Source organism: Ammospiza nelsoni, chromosome 1 (genome assembly GCF_027579445.1).
Source record: "Ammospiza nelsoni isolate bAmmNel1 chromosome 1, bAmmNel1.pri, whole genome shotgun sequence".
NCBI classification, from domain to species: Eukaryota; Metazoa; Chordata; class Aves; order Passeriformes; family Passerellidae; genus Ammospiza; species Ammospiza nelsoni.
In genome coordinates, this window is record NC_080633.1 from 110,101,963 (window position 1) to 110,109,143 (window position 7,181).

Consider the following 7,181-nt stretch of genomic DNA (forward strand, 5'->3'; position numbering starts at 1 on the left):
TCATCCCACAGGCTGTGTGTCCCTTTGTGTTTCACTGCCCAAGGTGAAGGCCAAAAGCCAGGACAATGAAAAAGAAAATACAGAGGAGAAACCAAGAACTTCAACAAGCAAGAAACAGAGATTATGTTGATGACATGTACCTAAGCAAGCTAAACTAAAGATCCACCCTTCAGCTTCTGAACTCTTGCTTCCAGGCACTCACCAATCACGTTTGTGGTTTGGTGTTCTGCAACAGGTTATTCACTTTGAAGAGCTTAATCTTCCTTAGAGTTTAATCTTCCTTTCATATATGATTTTCTGATGATTGTGTTGGCCCAGTTGCCTCACAGGACATTGTATTCTAATGTTCCTTTCCAGAAGAGTAAATTCAAGACATGTCTTTTGGCAAAATTAGCTTTACTGGGTGTCTCATGTGGCAAGAGTCAGATTTAGTTGCTCAACATTTCTCTTCTTGTATTGCATTTATGTTTGATCTTGTTCACAATTGAGTCACTGTTGAGAGAAATTTTGCAATCACTGTTCTTTGAGAATTTTTATTATCATAGCAATTTTGTTGGGAGCCAATTAAACCACGTTGGTAAAACATGTTTGGACAGTAAAAGGAAACTGCTTTGTAGCAGCAGAACAGTACTCAGTAAGAGTGTCAAATCAAATCAAGCAGCAAACTTCATGAATAAATATATGAATTTCAGCTTGCTTTTTAAAGCAGGTTGCATGACCAAAATAGAGGCTAGTAAGCAAGTCAATGTAAACTAGATATTTGTACCTCTATCAATGGATGCAATGCTTTCAAATGTATTTCACTTTTCTTTCTCATTGCTCATCTCACTTCTCCCTTCTCTCCTCATTTCTTTTCTTTTCATCAATTTTATTAATTGGGCAACTAATAATTTTAATATTTTGAAAAGGTTGCTGGAGTATGTTTTCTCTGCTCATTTCATATGTTTTCTGTGCTCACATTTATTTCCTGTGTGTACCTGAAAGATAAAGGAGTATTTTATATAAATCACAAAGACAAATCCATAGGAAATACCATTTTGAGAAATAGAAAATGTTGATTTCAGAATGTGAGGAGACAGTATTATTCCAGTAAATATGAATAATTTCTCAGTTCAATAAAATGCTAATGATTTTTATATAAGCTCAAAGATGTAGCTGATGCATTACTTAAACTTTTTTTAAACTTGGCTTGAAAATTGTTTTGAGCAACTCATATTCACACAGTCATTATCTACATTTAATCTAACTAGTTTTGATATGTGCCTTCTGCCTTGATCTTAACTACTTTTAATATTCTCTTCATTCTTAGTATGATGCTATCAGTTGTCCCAGATTCTGCACCTACTATGTCATCAAAAGTTTCCTGTGCTTCACTAGCAAGATGTTCACCAGTTTCTGCACAGCTACAGACTTACAAGTTGATCCAGCCAAACAAATCCTGTTTTCCTTGTGCATTTGAGTTTCACAGCCTAGGGTGAATATGACCTTAACTCAAATTATATCAACAAATTTGTCACTTGATGATTTTAAAATATTTAACCTGTCTCCTTTCTTCTTTTATTGCAATGAACCTGTCTTTCCAAGTGGAGTGACCCAAATAAATGTGGTAGCTGTTGCTGAAGGCAACCAGAAAAATATTGTATCCTCATATATCTCTAAATTTAGTGAAATATGATAAGAAGTCCTTGATGAACGTCATGCAATATGAATTTAGGGATGACTTCTTACAGTGTCAGACAGAAGAGAGCTTTATAGCAGATGCCAGGTCTCACATGCTTTTGACAAACTGCTGGCTTGTACATAGCTTGCATTGGGCAAGAGTGCCCCAGTCATCAAAGCAGTTTCTACACTGACATTTCTCTCTAGAGTACTTTGACATAAATGTCCAAGTCACCCCCACTTACTCCACGCTGGTGCAGTTCTTAGACCAGTTCTGGTAGCAACAAACTGAATTTGTTTAGGAGGAAACTCAACCAAAATCTCTGCTCTGTGTGTGCATTAAATACACTCATCACTCCTAATGATGATACAAAGCTTCAACCAGTGAGCAGCCCTCACAGTGCCTTTAATCACAGGAAGGGGATGTTCCTGTCAGGGAGCCAGGTTAAATGTTGGCTGAGGTCACCTGAAATTGCCCTAATCATCCTCAATGTGTAAGTAGAAGCCTTGGCACCAAGCACTCTAACCTACTGATCCAGTGTGACAGATTGTTTGGTAATGTGAAATTAATCTGGAACGCCTACAGCCCCTGTAGGATCAGCCTCCGGGGTTCTGGCCACTCAGTCATGGAGTGTGCAGCATGGTTCTGGAAAACTCCCCTCATGCCAGCAGTTTTGAGCACCATCACATAATGGTCTAGCTGTTAGAATTTAAACAATATTTTAAAAGGAAGTGATTGCTCCCTTTTAACCGAGCAGATCTATGCAAAGAACAAGTCATTTACAAATTCTGTTTTTACTCCATTTCAGTCTTGTCTTACAATTATTAACTTGTGCTAAAATGCTTCAGTTTACTTTCAGTAAAAGGGTTGAGCAAGGTTGCAAATTTAGGTCTGTTTTCATTCTAAGACACATTGTACGAAGATGCTTATTAGGTCATAAATGTTGAAATTTTTGCCTATATTTTGTTGCAATGCACCATAGAGAGGAAATCTATGCTCTGCATATCCTGTGATGGATGTGATGAGTATGCGTCTGTTCTCCTAATGTCAAAATGTCAATTAATTATTTGCATTTTTTATCTGAATTCACACACATCATAGTGCATTTATACTCTATCATACCAATAGCTGAATAATATTCTGTTTGCTGTCTTCTGCAGTTCCTGTTTCTGCCTTGTTCCCATCCTTAATGGAAACAACTTTCACTCATAGTTGTGGTCCTTGTTAACACTGACAGTGCAGCATGAAGAGCTTCATGCAGAGATGTCAGGAAAGGGAGTTTTCCATCAGTCGGGTCTGTCAGACTCTGTACTCAGAGGATTTTATGTACATAAATTTATGTCAAACTGATGGCCACTGTCCCACACCTGGCTATAAGTCCACGTTTGAAAACACAACTTCACCTTCCAGGATCAGCTGGTTGCTCAGGTTATCTCGTGCTTAAATCAAACCTTGTGTTTCAGCTGCAATAACAACAAATCAGGAGTTTATTTTATTACAACACCTGCCCTACTTTTTTTTTTTTTTGACCAATTAAACCATTTCTTAATCTTTCAAGCAGAATTAATTGCTTTGCAAGTGTTTAACTGCACAACAGCTTTCAAGGTTTATCCTCCCTTTTAAAATTACATCAAAGCCACTCTTCACCCCAACTACATATTTTCCTTTTTTTTTTTGTATATTATTGTGTGCATGTATATGTCCCCAGAAAAATATATAGAGCATTTAATGGTCCAGAAAATTAGTTCCAAACTTTGTATTTATCAGCAGCAAACTGTCATAGGTGACATTAGGCTCTAATATTAGGAGCTCCAGCTTTTCCATAACTGTATCGAGCTTGAGAAAATATATAGTGCTGCATTCTTGGCAATCATGTATTACATTGCTGGCTGCACTCTGCTCTTCCCTGCAAACCCATTTTCAGAAACATTATACAGAGCAGAGCTGGCCTGTTCTCCCAGGCTTGGCAGCTCCTTCGATGCCTGCCCGTGGCTCAGCAGCAAGGGCTGCGTAGCTGGGGCGCGGGCTGGGAAGGGTGTAGAGATGTGCACCCCCACTGCAGGGAGGGATGGACAAATGGAGGCAGATACTGCTGCCAGAACTCTCATTCCTGCCAACAAATCATCCTTTAGTATGCATTTCCGTAGACCTGTCCTCTTTCATGTTCCTAATTGAAGGGGTGAATACCGCAAAAGTGCTGGGAGCTGGTGAAGTGGGTTTTTTAAACACTCTGTAGGGTACTTAGAAAGAAATGCATTCTCCTCCAAAAGTGATGGCTCAGAGATCTTCGCATTGAGTATTATATCTCGGGTGTTTGCATTGACACCCTATCTCAATACTCATGTATCAGACTAACAGAAAGCAGAGCAGTTTTTGGAAAAAATATATACTTTTAATAATAATGATGAGGAAAATAAGGTTTCATCTTCTCAGGGTTTACACCTGATTTGACCCAAAGACAAGGGAGTTTTACAGTGAATAAAGTGAGCATAGCTATTTCTAACATCTTCCTGACACCACTTGTATCATCTTCCTGACACCATTTCTCTGGTAAGAGCAAACCATGCTTTTTTCCATTTTTTTCCTGATATTCATGTTGCAGACCAGTGTGATCGATGCTAAACTGTCACCAGTACTCAAACAAAGGAAAAAAATTATATAAGACATCACTGGTTAGGAAAAAAAAAAAAAAGATTTTTTTTGTCCTAAACTAGAACAAAATAGGGTTAATATTTTATGAAAAAATTTTCCCCCATACAATTTCTGTTAGATAAAAACTAATTAAGCTAACACTGCAAAGGTTATGATTGTTTTTGTAGTGCTACCCCACAAAATGATATGATCTTTAAATTTTCCTTTTTATAGTATTTCCTTCATAATTATTAAAAATAATTATCTGTTAATAAAAGATTATCTGTTGTGTAAATTTTTGCTGGCTCTTACTAACACTGTAAGTCTGGAGTTCTAGACATCTGGTTAATTTCAGAGAAAACAACTAAAACTCTAGCTTCAGTAACAGGCATCCACTGGTCATCAGAAAAGGTTTTTTATGTAAGTACAGAATTTATCAGTAGCATGAGAAAATCATGTATCCTTTGATTACTACCTAAAGGCTTCCTGTATTTGCTTTATGTTAGTGTGATATACATAACTTCTTCCCTTTAGTTTTGTTACTGATGTAGTGACTGATTGAGCTGTGTACAAAACAAAACCAAGATATAAAGTGATCTCAAAACCATGCGTTAGGAAGGCAAGGAAAAGGTGCCAATGGCTTTTGTGTTCTAGAGCACAGGGGGATCATAAAACCTCATCATATACTCTTTGATCTGGTCAAATTACAGCCTCCTTAGAGTGGGAGGAAAGAGTTGGGACTTTATGAGCTTATTTCATTTTTACTATTTATGTGAAAAGTTTGTCATGGTTTGGTTGTAGTTATAGAATGGCTTAATTATAGGTTGATCCAGCAAAGTTACCCGTATTTAAAGATTTGCGTAATGCAGCTGTGTTTGCCCAAGACTACTTTCAGTCTAATAATTTCAAGTGATAAAGATCATTTGCATTGAAAATCTAAGTTGTTTGGCATTAGGTGGAGGCTGACTTTTTTCTCAACAGCATATTTAACTTTAGCTCAAAAATCTAATGCTTTCTTAGAGAGTGAAAAAAATAATCATGTGCACATATGCAACCTTCCTGTTCAAAAGTTTCAGCGTCTCTAGTTTTTCTAATAGAAGTTTGACTATTTCCATGGGGTTATTCTCCTTAGTTATATGTGTATTTTCAGTTACATGTGTATTGGTACCATGCCTGTCCCCCTTGATCAAATTAGGAGTCTGATTTGCAATTTGCAGACAGCCTTTGAGTGTCTGTTGGCTCATATGCAAAGAATGACCTTTCTGAAACACCCTTTGTCTAAGGATCTTCAAAGTTGACTAAGGCTTTCCTTTCAATTGCCACTGTAACCATAATTTTCTAACTGAAATTAGATACAGAGGTAGGGTTAATTTGACCAAATAGAAACCTTTATCTTCAGATTGAATGAATCATGATCCAAAACTCCATTATCTAAATCTCTGCTAACTACAAATTCACTGTGTGATGACTACCTCATTTGTAGATGTCTGCATTTTTAAAATGTAAGTTATGTAAGTTATTTGCCTTTTCCTCACAGACCCTGTACTGGTGTGCAAACAGCCCTCTCAGATTCAGATTACACAGAAGCTGGACTGCAAGAAGAGAGGGCAAATTGCAAAAGAGGTGTTTGACAAATGAAAAAAACAGAAAAAAGACAAAACATATCCTTTGAGAGTTAAGAAATTATACCAGCATTCACACTGAGACATGTCCTGAGGCCAAGGCTGAGAACAAAAACAAAGGGGAAGAGAAAACTAGGATAAGAAAGGGATCTGGAGGCTAGAGCTAAAGAGGAAAAGTCCCAAAATAGTATGAGGCTGGGATCAGAGAACAGAACAAATTGCTTGGAGAGTTGCTTGAAAATAAATAATGTCATCTCTCCATAACATTTGAAGCTAGTACTTTGGAGTTGCAGATTTCTTCAAGGTATTTGCTGATGGAAAGCATTGCACACAGAGTTTTCAACATGCCTCAGCCAAAACAATACTCTAGGCATTTGAAAACTGTTCAAAACAATGTACTGCTTCTGTAGATCTCCTTGTTTAACTTTAGTGATCATCAATATCACCTGGGCAACTTTAAATCCAGCAAATCTGATTTTTATACATAACCCCTTTGTGTTATTGTCACAGATTTATCTGAAGATATTATAGACATTTGAATGAATATTCCCATTGTTCCACTTGATTATATACTGGAGGGTAATAATCAATAAATATTTCAGTGGAAATCAACAATAATCCATGTGAAAACACACACTGTACCCTAAAATAAGGATAAATCACAAAAGTTGTAAAGCCAAAACAAAAACCATTGCAAAAAATGATAAATTTAATGGTAGTCTATTTTCTGTTAGACAAACTTGGTGCCCTTCTCTTCTCAAGTACATTTTTGCTCTAATAAGATAGTGCTTTTAACCTAAAACACTTGTCTTATTTTCATTCAGAAGGCTCTGAAGAGTAAGAACAGAGTGTTGTGTAACAGTCTCCTGATAAAAGAACGCTTTGCCCCCTTACTCTCCCCCTAGGAAAATACATAGAACCAGGAAAAATGCAAAATCAGTGAGAGACTCTGAATCACATTTTCATTGTTATGCTTAAGTATAACTCCAGCTTGAGGCTGACTGAGGTTGAGGTGACTCAGTTTCAGGTCTTTTTTTCTTTCCCCTCCCACCAGTTTCTCCACAGCTCAGTCACCCCAGCGTGGTGGATATATCCACCCTCCATCTCATGAATATGGCTAGGACATAAATGCTGAGCTCAGTCCTCTGCTGCTGGCTGTTCGATGAGGCAGCATGGAGTGTCACGGACCCTCTCCATGCTGTCTGTGTGACTCACTCCTCCTCCTCCTCTTACTGTCCCACAGCACCAAAAAATACAGGACTGGAAAG